Source organism: Arachis ipaensis, chromosome B10 (genome assembly GCF_059453495.1).
Source record: "Arachis ipaensis isolate K30076 ecotype BB chromosome B10, ASM5945349v1, whole genome shotgun sequence".
In the NCBI taxonomy this organism is placed as follows: Eukaryota; Viridiplantae; Streptophyta; class Magnoliopsida; order Fabales; family Fabaceae; genus Arachis; species Arachis ipaensis.
Window position 1 is genome coordinate 50,304,969 of NC_142435.1, and position 20,503 is coordinate 50,325,471.

Here is a 20,503-nt window from a genome sequence, read left to right on the forward strand (position 1 = left end):
TACAACAACAATAACAATATTATTATTATTAGAAGATACTCTAATTTTAATTTAACTTTTAAAAATTATACTTTTTGCTTCCACCCACATTTTATTATTTATTAATTTTTATTCAATTAATTTTTTGGGTACTAAAAGGATTTATTATTGTCAACATGTTTTAAAATCTCGGGACATATTTATCAAAAGTGGAGTTACATTTTACTTATAAATAATTTTTGGTTATTTACAAACTTTTTCTTTAAATTTTGATCTAATAAAACTTTAAGGTGATAAATCAAACATAAAGTGAAAATAAAGCTGAAGAAATGTTGAAGCCGTAAAAACAAATTAATAATAGAGAATAAAATTGGTTAATATTTAAATTCGTCTTTGAAAGATCACGTAATCTTTATTTTTGTTTCCGAATGATTTTTTTAATCAAATTAGTTCCTGAAAGATAAAATGTAAATCAAATTAGTCCTTCCGTCAGTTAGATGATGACGTGTCATGTTAAGAGTCATCCCTCAAATTTTAAAAATTAGTCAAACTAGTCCTTATATAATTTTTTTTTATTTTTTTTATAATATTAAATTTGAAATATTTTTTGATACTACTAATTTTAATAGAAATGTAATTGACAAACAAAATATTAGTAATGATATCTTTTTTTCTTAAAATTTTTTTCAATAAAATTATCTCTCTTTTAATTCTTCTCAAAATCTCTCTTATTCTTTTCTATTCTAAAACATTTTTCTTACATTATTACATTTTGTTGGAATATATATATATATATATATATATATATATATATATATATATATATATATATATATATACTCAAAATCAAAATTTATATATGTTAACCTAAACAAAGTTATAGCACTATTTTTTTTACTATATCTTTTTTTTTCCATCACGGTATTACTTACATATAGAATATAATGGTAGTGATACTTAGAGTCAAAATTCAAGAAGATCCACCAATTTTGTTTCAATTCCAAACTTTACAAAATATTGAAAATTTGTTGCTTAATTATTATTATTATTATTATTATTATTATTATTATTATTATTATTATTATTATTATTATTATTATTATAAACGAATTGCTTCTTAAGCATAATACGTGCAAAGATCATAATAAATTTTGTGTGTTTCATATGTTTGAGATAGATTATATAATTTTTCTTTTAATTTCACAAATCAATGAGATAAAATAAAATAGGAAACATTATACCTATGCATAATACAGGCTACTCCGCACTAGTACATTATATAAATAGATATGTTTCGTATTAAAATAAAATTTCTTTTGTTTTAAATGAAATATTTAAAAAATTATATTAAAATATTAAGATTCAAAAAGTTATTCCATAAATCAGTTTTTCAATTATTGAGTTTTACTATATAAATTAAACAATAATAACAATTATAATTTTAAAAAATTTTAAAAATTTAAAATTTAAAATAATTACTATATTATTTAGTAAAATTTAAAATATTAAATTTTAAAATATATAATCAACAATAATTTGATAAATTCATTTAAATAAAAAAAAATTCACATAAAAAATTACAATTTGAAAATGTAAAATTTTAAAATACAAATGACAAAATAACTTTATAAAAATTTAATTATTTTTATTATTTTATGTAAAGAGAATTATGTTTATTAAAATTTAAAAATAATATTAAAATTAGTAGTATAAAAAAAGATTGTAAATTTAATATTATAAAAAAATTATATATATAAGGATTAGTTTGACTAATTTTTAAAATTTGAAGGATGGAAATAACTTATATCTGGACTTTCAAGGATTATTTTGACTATAACAAACTTTTTTACATGTCAAGTGCCATGTGTCACTGACCTGCCACGTGGCATGCCACGTGTCACTAACCTGCCACGTGGCATGCCACGTGGTACTTCACATGATACGTTATCATCCAACTGACGAAAGGACTAACTTTCTTACATTTTATCTTTTAGGGACTAATTTGATTAAAAAAAATTATTCGGAGACAAAAATAAAGATCGCGTAATCTTTCATAAACTAATTTGAGTATTAACCCAGAATAAAATAGATAACCTTATTTACATATATGTTCTTTCTGCTAGGAAGGAAAATAGGATAGGTAATCTATTAGGCCTATAACATAATCTATTATAAAATAGGTTTGAAATCAGACTATTTTAAATACCTAAATTTTTTAATTAATAGGCCAGATTTGGATTTATAAATTAGCTAGTCTACCTGTTAAATTTTTTTAGTTTGATTACGCATAAATAAATATATAAATAATTTTTTATAAGAGTTTAATTTTAATGTTCTGATAGTTTAAAATATTTTACGCGGTGAATATGTAAAAAGTAGTTATTTTTTTTAATGTGACGTTATGTAATTGAATACATGTGTAAAACGATTTTATACTGACAAAATTAATTTTTTTTCTAAAATTAAAAAGTTATTAAATATTTTAAATTTATTATATTTTATTATAACTACTTTTACATATTTTAAATATTTTAAAAATTTAAATATTCCTATAAAATTTAAATTTAAATATTTTCAAAATTTAAATATTCTTATAAGTATTAAATTTGACATATTACATATAAATAATAGTTTTTAAAAATAGTTTATTTTAAAATAATATTTTTAAATTTTTTATTTTTGTAAAGAAAATTATCAAAACTTTTAACATGTTTCAAACTAAGCCAGACTCAATAACAAGTAAATTTAGTACTTGAAAAAAAAAGTTTATAACAGATTTCAGACCAGGTTTAGGTCAATTAATTATACTATCAACCATGTTACATATACACCAAAATCAGCTACCAATATAAAGTATACGTTAAAATACAAAATATATATTTAAAATAAATTAAATTATACATGTACTTATATATAAATAATTAAATACATAGTGGTTAATTTTAGTTACTATTTTAATGTACAAAAATCATTTTTATTACATTAAAGATTTGACATATTAAAGATGAAATACGACCTGATCTATTTCTACCCCTAATTAATAAGTAAGACGCAATGAGAATATGCTTTATTAAAAAATAGAATGTGAAAGCAAAAACGTAAAATTTACACAATTGAAACAAAAAAAATTACTAAATATTTTACTAAAGAATATATAATATATCAGAGTTGCAAAATTCAGTAACCACTCTGACCTAGACCAATCTTATGCAAAATGATCTTAAATGGATAATCACTCTAGTCAAACCAAATCTTTGGCTCAAAGATGCAAATTAGTAATTTCTGATATTTCATCTAAAATTAAATCTCAATTACATCTAAAATATTAAGATCAAATAGTGTAAACACTAAAAGAGAAGATACAAAAAGACAAAACAAATCTTTCTTACTAATAAAAAAGAGAGTAACTAATGGTTTAATACACAAAACAAATGTGGAGATACAAAAGTTAAAGAAAAACATTAGAATTAACTCTCCAACAACCCTAATTCCAACTCATGAAATACCATACAATAGCTTAAATTTTACCATCTATTTGTGCTACTCCTATGTGGTATACAAGAGAAAATATCTCATGTTAAGCTTATCATCTTTGACAAAAGATAAAGAACGAGATACAACACTCTTCTAATAATATCTACCTATTTGTCCATTTTCATTTTTTAACTAGTAGATAAATTTTGATTTTTTACGATCGCCACCTCAAAATTAGTTTTGATAATATTTTCAAAATTTTCACTTGAAATAATATATTAGTACGCAAATCTAATTAATATAAAATATCAAAATGAAGTCTCCACAAAAAATCAACCAATGAAATTGATATCTAGAGAACATCTCCACCATCTTCAACAATATTTGTTGAAGCACTTGAATCACGTTTATTCATTGGACAATCTCTCTTCCAATCAATGACCTTTTAGCGGACAATATCAACATCTTCTATCTTGATAAATTCGTTTAAGGTTTGGATTTTCTAAAGTTTGAATTTCACTTTAGAAAATAAAGTGTGATTTTTTATTATTTATTTTATTGGTGGGACCAAGAATAAATATGAGAGAGAAATTATTAAAGGATAAAAGATCACACTTTACCCTCTAAAGTACAAATTTAAAATTTAGAAGATCCAAATTCTGATGTTTAAACCCAAATTTAGACTTTTTTACTCACCAAAGCAATTGTTGAATCATGATGTGATCACTCCTATCACGCTTCACCTTTTCATAACTCAGAAGCGAGGATTTAATCTCATCAATATTTAGATGTTCTCGTCCGATCCTTAGATGAACACTTCACGAAAATGCTTGTACGAATGAGGTAATGAAAAAAGAAACGCCATGGCCTATTGCTCTTCAGAAAAAGTATCGCCCATATTATTTGACTCTGTCACCAAACATGTGAATTCTACAATATGAGATATCACCAAAGTTCTTTCTGTCATGCAAAACAAATAAAAACGTTGTAAAACACATAGACGATTGGTTATTGTTATCTTGGTCATGTATAATGACTCCAACTTGGTCCACAGTGTGGCAGCTATTTTCTCTGAACGGACTTCTGCAATACATCATCCGTAATGCATAAATAAATAGTGGAGAGAGCTTTCTAATCAATTCTTTTTCAATCTGAATCATTTTTTACTGTGCTAGTGATGTATAATTTAAAGTCCACAAACTAACTGGTAAGTGCACCGGATCGTACCAATTAATACCTTAGGTGAGTGAGGGTCGATCTCACGAGAATTGATGGATTAAGCAACAATGGTTCAGTGAATTACTTAGTCAGACAAAAAGAAAATGATGTTGATAATTCAATAGCATTAAATAGTAAATTCAGAGAATTAAAAAGCAAGCAGTAAATGGGTTGTGAAGATTATATGAGAGAACAATTAAGGTTTTGGAGTTGTTTATCTTCCAGATTTCTATTTCTTACCAACTATTTTAATCATGCAAGATTCAATTCATGGCAAACTATATATGACTAAACCCTAATTCTTTAGTGATTTAGTCTCCTCTAACCTAGTTAACCGTCAATTCTTTGGTCACTTAAGTTCAATTAGAGGGTTAAGTTCAATTCTAGTTTATGTACCACAAAAATCCTAATTACCCAAATATAAGAGGATTATATGTCACGTATCCCGTTAAATCCAGATAATTAGTGATTTAAGAGAAATGATTTTCAAGCTGTTGTTCAAGTAAATTTCTTTTCCAAGGTTTACAAGGACTCAAATAGAATAAGGGCTATTCTTTCGATCTACCCAAATCATTAAGATGAAGAACGAAAATAAATTCTTGAAATTGAAATCAATACATTAATTAAAATAGAAGATTAATAGTATTAATCCATAGAATAAACAGAGCTCCTAACCTTAACAGTAGAGGTTTAGTTGCTTATGGTTCATAGAGAAAACTAGGATTCAAAAAACTGTAAACTATAGAATGATGTGCATAAAAGAAAAAGAGTTCCCGAAAAGCTAAATCTTTTCCAATTATAACTAATCCTAATTAATGTAAAATATATTTTCTAAAACTAAATAATATCTTTTCTTATTTGTAATTAAAATAAAAGTTTTAATAAAAAATAAATAGAATCTTCGAGCAAGCTTTTGAGGAAACATGGACCAGCGTTTCCCTTTGAACTGGCGCCTAACTTCAAGATATTGGAGTTATGCGTGGCCATTGCTTCATCCGGCGCCTAACTTGGGATTCTCTAAGTTAGGCGCCAATATGGCCATACAGGTTGGAGACAAAGTGTATACTATTATATATCGTTGGAAAGCTATGGAAGTTAGCTTTCCATTGCTACTAGAACCGCATCAATTGGATCTCTGTAGTTTAAGTTATTCCTGTTGGAGTGCAAGGAGGTCAGGGTTGACAGCATCATTCTCACTTTCTTCTCTTCCTTCTATACAACTCTGTCAAATCTGTCCGAATGCTACCTAAAATAAAAAAAATTGCACACAACTCAAAGTAGCATTCATAGTGGCTAAAAAGTATTTAAATCTTGATTAAACTTAACAATTCGAATACAAATTCACTAGAAAAAGAAAGGTAAGATGCTCACGCATCACAACACCAAACTTCCTCAAGCAACCAAAACTACTACAAACTTAGGATGTGAATTTGCATGAGAAGTGAGTGCTCAATTAAGCTCCTGTCTTTTCTCAAAGTGAGGTTTATACACTGAAGCTCTGAATAGTTTTGGCATTTCACTATCTTTTGAATCTGAGGAAAGTCACTGTCATTTGGAACTAGAATCCAGATAATATTATGAATTCTCTGGCCTTTTTACTTCGGATTAATCCTTGAACACAGCAAATTTTTTCTTGTTCTTTTTCTTTGGTGGTTTGCACCTTGATCCTAGCCATGACTTTAAATGTTTTGTCTCAAGCTTTACTTGACACAAAAATACTACAAGCACTTGACTGGGGAACTCTCTTTTAGTTCTGATTTTTTTTTTTCAGTTACTCCCAGACAGTGGTGCTCAAAGCCTTTGGAATACTTTGTTAAATGCATTTGATCTCGACTCTTAGTGATATATCTCAAGGATTACTTGACACATTCACACCACAAGCATATGACTAGGAAAATAACTCTTTGAGCTTTTAATCATATTTGACCTTCCTAGCCATTGAAGATCAGAGCCTTGGACCTTACTTTTCTTTATTTTCTTTTTGTTGTTTCTTTTGCTTCAAGGATTAAGCTTTTGTTTAATTTAGAGAATTCATAATAGTTATCTAAATTCCTATTCTTCATGCATCAACATCCTTTGATTCAAATTCAAATATGCACTGTTCATATCATGCATTCAAAATCACAGATAACACCACTATATTTAAGTAAATAAGACTACTTTTAAACATAGACTCAATTTTCATGTAATACATCACTTCTTTTCTTTTTTTTTTTGTTTAGATTCAAGCTCAGTGAACAGTACATGAGACAACCTTTTAAAACTAAAAGCAAATAACAGAATGAAACTAAACCTAAGAACTAAAAATACTAAAGATCATGCAGTAGATCAAGGAAAGCAACAGAAAGAGGACAAACATTATTTTATTAAGCAAAGTAAATAATTATTGTTAATTATTTATGATGATATGTTGCAGGCCAAAAATAAATATAATGAAGCAGCCCAATTGGATGAAAATAAAAACAAGGCTGGAAGGCTACTAATCAACAACAGCCCAACTCAAAGTAAGGTTTATCTATTCTAATGGGTCACAAAATAATAGAAGCCCAAAGGTGATGAATAGAAAGCAAACGGGTTGCATGAATGAAGAAAGCCAACCCAAGCCCGAGTTGCTCACCCAAGTTGATCCTACCGAGCTTCTCATACAAGTTTGAAGTATACACTATCTCTTATTGCTTCGGTCAGCAACAAAATAAAAGAAAGAGAGCTGTGTTCCTCCTGCTACTTTTATCAGAGAAGAAAGAAAGAGAAAGCTTAATCATAAAGCAAAGATCTAATCACCCACATCAATCCATATTAAATTGAGTCAGAAATTAAAAGGTGATTTATTTCCATTTGCAAGCAACTTACTTTCTTCACTTCATCTCAAATCTTCTGCTTTACCATTTTTGGATAAATGAAAAAAGTGTTCTCTGTTCTTCACTGCTGTGCATCTATGGTCATAAGTGTGTCTTGGGGACCAAGTTAGTTTTCAATGGCTGAGATAGGGTCTTACCATTGGAAACATTTGTTTATGATGACATGAGGCTTTCGGTCAAGAAAGAAGGTCAGACTCAAACTTCCAATTTGGGGATTAACTGGGAAAAAGGTGATGTGGTGTGTTGGTGAAGCACACTGCTCAAGAAGTTGACCTAGGAAGAGCAACCAAGCAACATGCAAGGAGATAAAAGAAGATTTTCTGTTCATTCAGAGGCAAGGAGAGATAACCCAGTGTATTGTGGTTTTGTTCTGTGAAGAAGTTCTTTGAAGAAGTTTCTCTACTTGGACAGTGCTCTCTTTCAAAGAAGCATTCCGCCAAAAATGAAGAACTGAATCAGAGACATGCAAATCTGGTTTATCACATAGCAAAGAGGCTGTTGATGAAGTCAATCTCCTTCATGTTATTGCAAATTGTATTTTACTTTTCAATGTTTATCTTTCTGTAATTTCTTGAGTGAAAAGGCATATTGAGAGAGCTCAAGTAAAAGCCATGAGTGGAAAGAGGCTAAGTGATACACTTGAGAAAAAAGCCTAGAGTTATTTTCAAATTTCTTTAGGTATGTCTTTGTCTTGTATCTTGTACCTGTGAGGTATCTCTTTCTTAGTTGGGTTAGCACTAAGAGTGAATAGTTAGGTATTAGCATAGCCAATGTCAAGTTTGGTTAGAACTTAAGTGTGAAAGGATTGTGTCAATTCTGTGGAATTGGTGTATGTAATACTTGTAACTATAGTGGAAATTCCTCTATTGTTGAGGAGGAGACTAGATGTAGGTTGAATAGCACAAGGCAACCGAACCAGGATACATGCTGGTGTTAGCTTCTCTCTTCTCTGTAATATTCTGTTTTCTGATATTCATGAGACAAAAAAAATTGTCTCATAAATTTCTGCTGCTGAGTTCAAACAGAATCAGAATTCAAAGTTTGCTTTAAAGGGTCATTTCAGTAACTTAAAAGAAAGGCATAGATTCAACCCTCCTTCTCTAAGCCTACTACAACCTTCAAATGGTATCAGAGCTAAGGTCTCAAGAGTCAAGCTTAACCGCTTGGAGTAAAGATCCAATGGCAAACAACTTGGGCACAACCACAGTTGCCTGCACCCTCACTAAAGGCCAGCTAAATAACCGGCCACCTTTCTTCAATGGGAAGAACTATGCCTACTGGAAAGAGAGGATGAGGATCTTCATCCAATCCATTGACTACAACATATGGAAGATTGTTATAAGCGGTCCCAAGAATCCAACAAAAACAAGTGCTAATAGAGTGGTGACTCCAAAAGAAGAAGTTGAATGGAATGAGGACGACAAGAAGAAGATGGAGCTGAATACTAAAGCTATCAACCTTCTTTACTGTGCTATCAACTTTGAAGAGTACCGAAAGGTGTCTAGATGTAAGATAGCCAAAGAAATCTGGGAAAAACTCCAGGTTACACATGAAGGCACTAAACAGGTCAAAAAAACAAGGATTGATATACTGCGAAAGGAGTACGAGATGTTTAACATGAAGGATGGAGAAAGCATTGATGAAGTATTTGAGAGATTCTCAATCATAATCAACAACCTTGATGCTATGGGTACAAACTACACAGAACAAATCTTGGTGAGAAAACTCCTTAGAAGCCTCACAAAAGAATGGGAAACTACTGCCACTGTCCTAACCGAGAGCAAAAACCTAGGCCCCATAACCTATGATGAGCTGAGAGGAAAACTCCTAGCCTATGAAACCACACACACAAACCCGGACTAAAAAAAAAGGGAATAGCCCTCAAGTCAAAAGTAGAACCCAAAGAGAGTGAGTCTAGTGATGGTATTTCAGATGATGAACTCATGTTTTTTGTTAGGAGATTTAGAAGAATGATAAAGAACAAAGGCAAGTACAAGGGTTCAAGCTCAAAGAAACACAAGATGGACTTGAGCAAAGTGACGTGTCATCATTGCAAGGAGGCTGGACACTTCAAGCTAAACTGTCCCAAGCTCAAAAAGGAGAACAAAGGTAAGAAAGAAAGGAAAAGAGTGCTCATGGCAGCTTGGGAGGATCTTGAGAACAACTCAAATGAAGAAGAAGAATCTAAAGGTGAAGATAAAGACGCTTCATGGCTGGAAACAATAATCTTGATGAGGTAAATTACTATGATTTGACCATAGATGATTTACATGCTATTATTGATGATCTCACTTTAAATACATCAAAGTTGCTAGATAAATACAATAAGTGCAGATCTGAAAAAGATGTGTTGAAAGCTGAAAATGATTTTTTAAAAGAAAAGTGAAGGAAACAGAAAGTGCTTTGGACATTATTGAAGAAAACAGATTTCTAAAATCTGAACTTGAAAAATTAAAAGGAAAGCACATTGTGGATCCTTCCCAAGAGCTAATTACTGAAAATAAAAGATTAAATGATATGATTAAAAGGCTGAATGGTGACTTAGCAAAATTTGCTCAAAGTTCTAGTAACTTGGACAAATTACTTGCAAGCCAAAGACCATTGTTTGAAAAATCTGGTTTAGGTTACATAACCAAGGAAAGTGCAGTTTTTAATGATTCCTCTATAAAATTTGTGGCTTCTTCATCAAATACTAAATACCCATCCAACCAATCTGGTATTGGATATGTTCCCACACTTGAGGAGAAATTTGATGAAGTCTACACAAGTGAAACTGAACCTTCACCAAGAACCGAATCCACTACAAACAGGCCAGGTTTGGAATTCAACTCGAAAAATGAGGTAGCTTTCAAGAAACCACCTTTTTACAACAAAACCTCATTTTCGAAAAATCCAAAAGTTTTCAAAAATTCTGGTGAAAATGATTTTGCAAAGAGGAATAATTATAACGAAAATCAGTTTGTCAAAAGAAATGCACCTCTTCCAAAAACCAGTTTGTCAAAAAATTTGGTCACTCATATGCATAATGTTTCATTGAAAAGAGAGTTGTGGGAAACCAAATTTATAATGTTGTTTGTGATTTCAATGCACTTGGGCAACCAAGATGGATTAATTTTAAAGGATCCAAATTAATTTGGATACCTAAGGTTATTTGAAGCTTTTCATGCAGATTTGCCTAGCATCCAAAAACAAAAAGGATATGTGGTACTTGGATAGTGGATGCTCAAGGCACATGACTGGAAGGTCAACTTACTTCATCAAACTAAACAAGTATGATGGAGGTTTTGTGACCTTTGGAGATGATGGTAAAGGTAAAATAATTGCTGTTGGAAAAGTAGGTAATGAACAATCTACTTTCATTGATGATGTATTTTTGGTATGTGGTTTAATTTAAAGCACAATCTTTTGAGTATAAGTCAATTGTGTGACTTAGAATATTTAGTGATCTTCAAAAGGCTTGAATGCTGTGTTATAAATGAAAAGACAAATGAAGTATTTTTTGTTGCCAAGCATTTTAATAATGTGTATGGACTTACACTTGATGAACTAAAGGATCAAAATGTATCTTGTTTTCATTATAAAGAATCTGAAAAGTGGTTATGGCACAAGAGATTGGGCCATGCAAGTATGTTTCAAATAAACAAACTTGTAAAGAAAGAATTAGTAAGAGGTCTTCCTTTGATAAAGTTTGACAAAGACATCACTTGTGATACTTGCCAAATGGGAAAACAAACAAAAAGTTCTTTTAAACCAAAGAAAGACATCTCTACTAAAAGACAATTTGAGTTGCTATACATTGATTTATTTGGTCCAACAAGAACTCAAAGCCTAGGTGGTAAACATTATGGTTTAGTGATTGTGGATGACTATACTAGGTTTGGTTGGGTTTTATTTCTTACACACAAAAATGAAGCCTTTTCGGCCTTTGAACCTTTTTGCAAGAAAATTCAAAATGAAAAGGATTTGAAGATCTCTTCTATAAGAAGCGATCATGGAACTGAATTTGAAAATAATTTATTTGAATCCTTTTGTGAGGAATTTAGAATATCTCACAACTTCTCTTATCCAAGGACACCGCAACAAAATGGTGTGGTGGAAAGAAGAAATAGAAGCATACAAGAAATAACAAGAGCTATGCTTTGTGAGAGTAATGTTCCAAAATTCCTTTGGGCTGAAGCGGTTAACACAGCTTGCCACATTTTGAATAGAACAATCATAAGGAAATTTTTGAAAAAGACCCCTTATGAACTTTGGAAAGGTTACCCACCAAACTTAGACTACTTGTACATCTTTGGATGCAAATGTTTTATTTTAAATAACAAAGATAATTTGGGTAAATTTGATCCAAAGGCATATGAGTGTTTGTTTGTAGGATATTCCACAACTAGTAAAGCATATAGAGTTTATCATCAAGATTCTAGGATTATTGAGGAGTCCATACATGTTATATTTTGTGATACTAACTTGGTGCAAAGTATTATGGAAGATTATGATGCAGGAAATCAAGCTCAAAAGGATGATGAAACTGTGCAAAATCATGAAAATGGAAATTCTATTCAAGCTGAACCAGAAACTGCAGTTGATGAAAATTCAAGAGACAATTCTATTTTGTCTCATGAATCTGAAGGAAATCCTGAAGCTAGCAGCACCCAGAATCCCTTGGTATCTGAATCTGCCTCCAAGTCCACCAGACCTCGTGAATGGAGATTCTTGAAGAATTATCCTAAGGAATTTGTTATTGGGGATGTCTCTCAAGGGGTTAGAACTCGGTCTTCAATAAGAAAGGCAAATGAAGGAACAAACATTGCCCTTCTCTCACAGATGGAGCCTCAAAATGTCAAGGAAGCCCTTGGTGACCCTTCTTGGGTAAAGGAAATGGAAGATGAGCTCCAAGAGTTTGAGAAGAACCAAGTTTGGACATTGGTTCCTAGGCCAAATGGAAAGAAAGTGACTGGAACCAAGTGGATTTTTCGGAACAAGCTAGGAGAGGATGGTAGCATTTCAAGAAATAAGGCAAGGCTAGTGGCACAAGGATATGACTAAGAAGAAGGAATAGAATTTGATGAATCATTTGCCTCTGTTTCCCGAATGGAAGCCATAAGACTTCTCTTAGCTTATGCTGCATTTTGTGGTTTTAAATCATATCAAATGGATGTGAAATGTGCATTTTTGAATGGTGTGATAGATAGAGAAGTGTATGTGGAGCAGCCACCTGATTTTGAAAATAAAGAGCATTCTAACCATATTTTCAAATTATCAAAAGCTCTTTATGGTTTAAGACAAGCTCCTAGAGCTTGGTATGAGAGACTTAGCTCTTTTCTTTTGAAAAATGGTTTTCAAAGAGGCACTACAGACACAACTCTATTTATCAAGAACTCTAATGATTCTTTCATTCTAGTCCAAATATATGTTGATGACATTATTTTTGGATCAGCCAATGAATCCCTTTGTACTGAATTTGGAAAACTCATGACAAGTGAATTTGACATGAGTATGATGGGTGAATTTAATTTTTTTCTTAGGCTACAAATTAAACAAACTGAAAAAGGTATTTTCATTCATCAAGAGAAGTATGCCAAGGAATTAGTTAAGAAATTTGGTATGAAAAATGCCAAACCTATGGGAACTCCCATGCACCCTAATTCAAAATTAGATAAGGGAGAAACTGAGAAAGATGTGGATGAGACTAGGTATAGAGGAATGATTGGCTCTCTTATGTACTTAACTTCCTCTAGACCTGATATTGTGCAAAGTGTTGGATTGTGTTCAAGGTTCCAATCCAAACCAAAAGAGTCACATCTTTCTGCAGTTAAGAGAATCATTAGATATGTTCATGGCACATCCAATTTTGGTCTTTGGTATCCTAAGATTGATGATTTTTTTACAGTTAGTTATTGTGATGCAGATTTTGCCAGTGATAGAGTTGATAGAAGGAGCACTTCAGGCTTATGTTGCTTCCTTGGAAGGTCCTTAAATGTTTGGTCAAGCAAGAAGCAGCCAACAGTGGCTTTATCCACTGCAGAGGTTGAGTATATAGCTGCTTCTTCTTGCTGTTCTCAACTTATGTGGTTAAAAACATAGCTTGCTGATTACAAATTAAATGCTGAAAACATTCCCTTACTGTGTGATAACATGAGTGCCATTAATATTTCAAAAAATCTAGTTTTGCACTCTCGGACTAAACATATTGAAGTGAAATTTCACTCAATTAGAGAACATGTCCAAAAAGGGGATATTAGCATTCAATTTGTTAAATCGGAGGAGCAATTGGTAGATATTTTTACAAAACCACTTGTTGAGGACAGATTCTGCATGCTTGGGACTAGTTTAGGAATTTTAAGTCATGATTCATTGTTTGAAAATTGCTGATGTGTAGAAGAAGAACCATCACGCTGAATTTTATCTTCTGAGCTCTAAACTTTCTTGGAATAGGGTTCTGAACTTTTTTTTTCAAGAACACTCTTAACTTGCTGCAATTGCAAACCTATTCATGTATTGTGCATGTCTTTTTTACATTTCTCATTATCATCATTTTAATTTTTGAAAAACTGCAACTTCTGTTTTAATTGCGCTAATGTCTTGTTTGAGAATTCTATTTTGCAGGTCAAAGAGACATTTGTTGAATAAGAAATGAGAGATCTGGTTTTTTATAGTGTAAAAATGGACATGGACCTTGCTTGAATCTTATTACACATGTTGTCTCTTTTTGTTTTTTGAAACCTTCAAGTGATATGAAACTCTCTTTTTGGTCCTAATGAATTTTTACCAAAAATTGGTCTTTTCATATTGTGAGTTTTGTTATATAAATATGGTGTTGCTGGTTGAAATATGATCTTTATTTCTCTTCCGAATTTTTCTTAGTATTTCAAAACGCAATATTTAGCTTTAACATGCTTCTAACACACTTTTTTTGCAGGTTCTGTTTTATTTTATTTTTTCCACCTTGATGACAAAAGGGGGAGAAAAATACATATATGAGACTTGATAAGACATAAGACTTACTGAGATTATTGGATATTATTTTTTATTAGTCTTGTGTTTGTTAATTGACTTGTGTTTATGAATTGAAATCCGTTTGACATGTTTGTGAACTGAACTTGGCTGACTTGTTTGTAAACTGAACTTGGATGACTTTAAGTCATTTGAACTTTATGTTGTGCTGGTGAATTGTTGCTTACATGCTGCCATATTTGGAAATATGTGCTTGTATGGATTATTATACTTTTATGCAACCATAGAATTGTAGATAAACATGTATATACATTGGACTATTGTGTTGGCCTTATTATCTGTGTCCTCAGGTTAAGCGATAAGCAACTCATATAAAAGAAGAGGGGGGGGGGGGAGCACGTCAAGTTAATATGGTATCATCAAAGGGAAGTCTCTAAATCTTCTGTTGCAGGATTTTAGTTCATTTCAAGTTTTGAACCTTACATTAACTCTTCCACCCTTGATGACAAAAGGGGGAGTAGTTGTATGTATGAATTGAATTTAGTAGCATATGAATTTTGCTTTTTGCTGCTGTATTTTGCTAATTTTGCTGCTGCAGTGAACTATGGATGCTTTACATGATTTGCTGCTATTTTGCCATTATTAATCATTGACGCTTTGTTCTGGTAATTTTGTTGTTGCTGTGAACTATGGCTGCTTTACATGATCTGTTGCTATTTTGCCCTTATTAGTCTTGATGCTCTGTTTTGGCTAAAGCATGATCTGTCATGAGCTATTAAAAACTATCACTACTTGCTGCATCTTTGGTTAGTATATAGCATTTATCTGGCTCCAAATAAGTATATGTAAACAGGAAAGAAGAGAAGAGCATAAATCCAGGGGGAGCTACTCTTGAAAAGGAAAAGGGGAGCAATATAAAAGCAAATGACAAAAATCAAAGGGAGTTCCTAAACCTTACTCAAAACTATTTCCTTTTGATCTTTGTTTTAAATATGTTTGTCATCAAGGGGGAGATTATTGAGTTAAAAAATTAACTAAATTAATTAATGATGACAAACATTATTTTATTAAGCAAAGTAAATAATTATTGTTAATTGTTTATGATGATATGTTGCAGGCCAAAAATAAATATAATGAAGCAGCCCAATTGGATGAAAATAAAAATAAGGCTGGAAGGCTACTAATCAACAATAGCCCAACTCAAAGCAAGCTGAATCTATTCTAATGGATCACAAAATTAATAGAAGCCCAAAGGTGATGAATAGAAAGCAAACGGGTTGCATGAATGAAGAAAGCCAACCCAAGCCCGAGTTGCTCACCCAAGTTGATCCCACCAAGCTTCTCATACAAGTTTGAAGTCTACACTATCTCTTATTGCTTCGGTCAGCAACAAAACAAAAGAAAGAGAGCTGTGTTCCTCCTGCTACTTTTATCAGAGAAGAAAGAAAGAGAAAGCTTAATCATAAAGCAAAGATCTAATCACCCACATCAATCCATATTAAACTGAGTCAGAAATTAAAAGGTGATTTATTTTCATTTGTATGCAACTTACTTTCTTCACTTCATCTCAAATGTTCTGCTTTACCATATTTGGATAAATGAAAAAGTGTTCTCTGTTCTTCACTGCTGTGCATCTACTGTCATAACTCATAAGTGTGTCTTGGGGACCAAGTTGGTTTTCAATGGCTGAGATAGGGTTTTACCATTGGAAACATTTGTTTATGATGACATGAGGCTTTCGGTCAAGAAAGAAGGTCAGACTCAAACTTCCAATTTAGGGATTAATTGGGAAAAAGGTGATGTGGCGTGTTGGTGAAGCACACTGCTCAAGAAGTTAACCTAGGAAGAGCAACCAAGCAACATGCAAGGAGATAAAAGAAGATTTTTTGTTCATTCAGAGGCAAGGAGAGATAACCCAGTGTTTTGTGGTTTTGTTCTGTGAAGAAGTTCTCTAAAGAAGTTCCTCTACTTGGACAGTGCTCTCTTTCAAAGAAGCATTTCGCGAAAAATGAAGAACTGAATAAGAGACATGCAAATCTGGTTTATCACATAGCAAAGAGGCTGTTGATGAAGTCAATCTCCTTCATGTTCTTTCAGATTGTATTTTACTTTTCAATGTTTATCTTTCTGTAATTTCTTGAGTGAAAAGGCATATTGAGAGAGCTCAAGTAAAAGCCATGAGTGGAAAGAGGCTGAGTGATACACTTGAGAGAAAAGCCTAGAGTTATTTTCAGATTTCTTTAGGTATGTCTTTGTCTTGTATCTTATACCTGTGAGGTATCCCTTTCTTAGTTGGGTTAGCACTAAGAGTGAATAGTTAGGTATTAGCATAGCCAATGTCAAGTTAGGTTAGAACTTGAGTGTGAAAGGATTGTGTCAATCCTGTGGAATTGGTGTATGTAATACTTGTAACTATAGTGTAAATTCCTCCATTGTTGTGGAGGAGACTGGATGTAGGTTGCATAGTACAACGCAACCGAACCAGGATACATGCTAGTGTTAGCTTCTCTCTTCTCTGCAATGTTCTGTTTTTTGATATTCATGAGACAAAAATAAATTGTCTCATAAATTTCTGCTGCTGAGTTCAAACAGAATCAGAATTCAAAGTTTGCTTTAAATGGTCATTTCAGTAACTTAAAAGAAAGGCATAGATTCAACCCCCATTCTCTAAGCCTACTACAACCTTCAGCTTCCTTCGGAATTATATATATATATGCAACCTATCTCCTCTATACTCTGATATCTTTTCTTTAATCAACACAGAACTCTCACTAAACCACCCTAGTTAACCTACCCATAGTACTTTGTAATCCTAAGTCATCGGCTGTAAACATTAAACAGAAACTACCTCTTTTATCCTATTAAGTATACCCTTACTCGTCCTAAACCTTAAATACTAGCTATCATACCTTAAAAGCAATTATAGAGGTTTAGAAAGTTAGAGGAATGGTTCAAAATTTCAAAAATCTACCTTTCAGAAAATAGGAGTTCCACGTACGTGTCACTCTGTTCGCGTACGCAAAAGTGAAAATTTGGACTGTCTCGCATATGTGTTACTGGTCCGCGTACGCGAGCTTCTCAAACAACAAGGTTTCCCCGCATCGCGTGCCATATGGTCGCATACGCGGCTTTGAAAATGGGCATCCCACGTATGCGTCACCATTCCGCGTACACGGAACCTCTGGGCAGAGCCCAATGGCCACGTCACGAGCGTGTTCGCGTACGCGAGCTACGCAGAGTAGGTAAAAAGTTGTTAAGTCCATAAATTCAGTTTTTTGCACCTAACTTCCGACGTCCATAACTTTCTTTACAAAACTCCAATTCCCAAAAATTTATACCGTTTCAAAGCTTTCAAAATTACCTTTAATTTGAAATAAATTTCATTCAAAACCTAAATCCAAGGCTCAAGTTATAGACCGCCGAGGTTGGTTAAAAATCAAGCTTTACCAAAAATCACCAAACCACAAGTTTTCCATATTTTTAATTCCAAAACCCTTATTTCCTAACCAAAACAGCACCAAACATGTTCAAACCATATTCATAAACCATCCATTCATTTCACAACATACCACATTCTAAACATCCAATCTAATCAACTTTTACAATCACAATTTTCCCAAATTTCAACATTAAACACCAAAAATCTACATTTCATATTCATGTCATAACTAATCAATCCAACCAACCATCTCAACACCCAATTACATCAAATTCGACAATTATCATCATTATTCACTAAACATAATATTTCATATATTCATCTTATCCTATGGTCAACTAGCCTAAGTTTTCACGACACATTATATCTTAACTATGAGAAACGAAAACCATACCTTGGCCGATTCCTCCCTAAGCTCAAAACCACCAAAAATTCAAGCTTCAAGATTCCCAATCAACTCCAATGATTACAGCCACCAAGGGTTTGTTCCAAGAGCTCCAATTCACCAATTCAAATTCCAATTTAACATAAATTCAATCTAATTCATACAATTCACTAAATTAGCACTAGGGTACACAAAATTGGGTAAACCACAAGACTTTAGAGTTTTCTTACCTTATCCATTGATGATTGGAGTATAATCCAACAATTATCTAATGTTAGATTGCACCTAAACCACCAAAATTATCAAAATCACTCAAAACTCAAACTAATTTCATGGAAAAGAGGGGAATAGAAAACTGGGCACAATATATAAAGAGACTTACTACTTAGTTTGGATAAAATTGAAGAGGACTCCGAGTCAAACACATAGCCACAGATGACTCGTTAATCAGAGCTCCGAATTGAAAGTTATGACCCTTGTATGAGGCTTGGGGGAGGTGTAAAGCACTAATAAGGAGATGTCCTTCAGATATGTTCAGTGAATCGGTGAAGCTCCAGAACTTCTATGAAGGTCTCTCTATGAAAGCAAGAAAGGCACTGGATTATTCTTCAGGAGGGTCACTTCATATGATGAAAACTCGAGAGGAGGCACATGATCTCATTGACATGGTGGCTAACAAACAGTACTTCTACTCCTCAGAGAGACAAGCAACTCCAAAGATAGGTGTATATGAGCTTGAGGGTGTGGATGCTATCCTAACCCAAAATAAGCTAATGCACCAACAAATCCAGCAGCAGATGGAAATGATGGCAAAAAGGATGGATGACCTTTAATTAGGAGTGAATAGTGTTACATGAGGGTTCTCTTCCCCCCTCATTCACACCGTTCTGCACACACACACTCTCTCTCTCTCTCTCTCTCTCTCTCTCTCTCTCTCTCTTTTGGATCTTTGTTGCTGAAACAAAGGGTGAAGGTGATGATATATAGGTTGGGCTTGGGCCCAATATGGGTCCGGTTCAATCGGTTTATCCCGTTGGCCCAACTTTAAGTCAAAACCTTTAAAATTAGCATTGAAATTTGTATTTTAATTAATTCTACCTCTTTAAACTATAAAATTTAACTTTTTTAATTTATTTCATTAATTATTAATTTATGGGTTAATTATTTATTAATTTCGTAGGTTTTACATCCTATCCACCTAATTAGGAATTTTGTTCCCAAAATTCAGATTCAGTTACCTGAAAATAGGTGAGGGTAGTCTGTCCTCATTTTTGACTTAAGTTCCCGGGTGTGTTTTCTCAATTCCAGTTCGACTCCAAGAAACCTTTACTAAAGAAACTCCTCTCCTGCATAGCCGCTTAACACTGGTATTATCAATTCTAACCGAAGTTACTTGAAGCGTTAGATTTTCTCTCAGTTGCACTGGTTCAGGTTCTAATACGTGATTGGCATCATAAATGTATTCTTGAATCTGCGAGACGTGAAATACGTTGTACCGGTTCGAAAGATGTGGGGGTAGAGTTACCCGATATGCCACTGGCCCAATTCTCTTCAGTATCTAAAACGGTCCATTTTTGCCGCTAACTCAGGTCCCAAAGCACTTTGGCTTCAACCCCCTAGTCTTGATTGCTCATCGGTTCTAGTTTGTTGAAGTAACCTTTACGAATACAGGACTTCCTTCTTGAATTCTCTAGGCTTCGGTCGGCTTTGCACAATTAAAATCTTAGCTCAAATTTGGTTGATTTTCTCTCTGTCGTCTTGGCTATCATTTTGGGACCAAAAACACTTGATTCTCTGAGTTCATTTCTATTTAGAGGCGATTCACGCACCGTCCAACCTTACAATCTTTTTTATGTATAGTCTCGTCAATATCTCCGATAAATAGTTTGCTCCGATGGATGGATTGAACTTGGTCACTTGATTCATGTTTGCCTAACAACATCACCTTCTTTCCTAGACCTTGGCAATCTGTTACGAAATCAATGGCTATTCTTTCTCACTTTCAGTGTAGAGCCTTCAATGGTTGCATCATTTCAAATGTCTTCTGGTGGTCACTCTTTACTTTCTAACATGTCAGCTACTTAATCACATGTGCCGCCATGTCATTTTTCATTCTGGACCACCCAAAATATCTTCTTTGAATCATGATACATTTCGGTAATTATAGGGTGAATAAAAAATCTGTTCTCATGAGCTTCA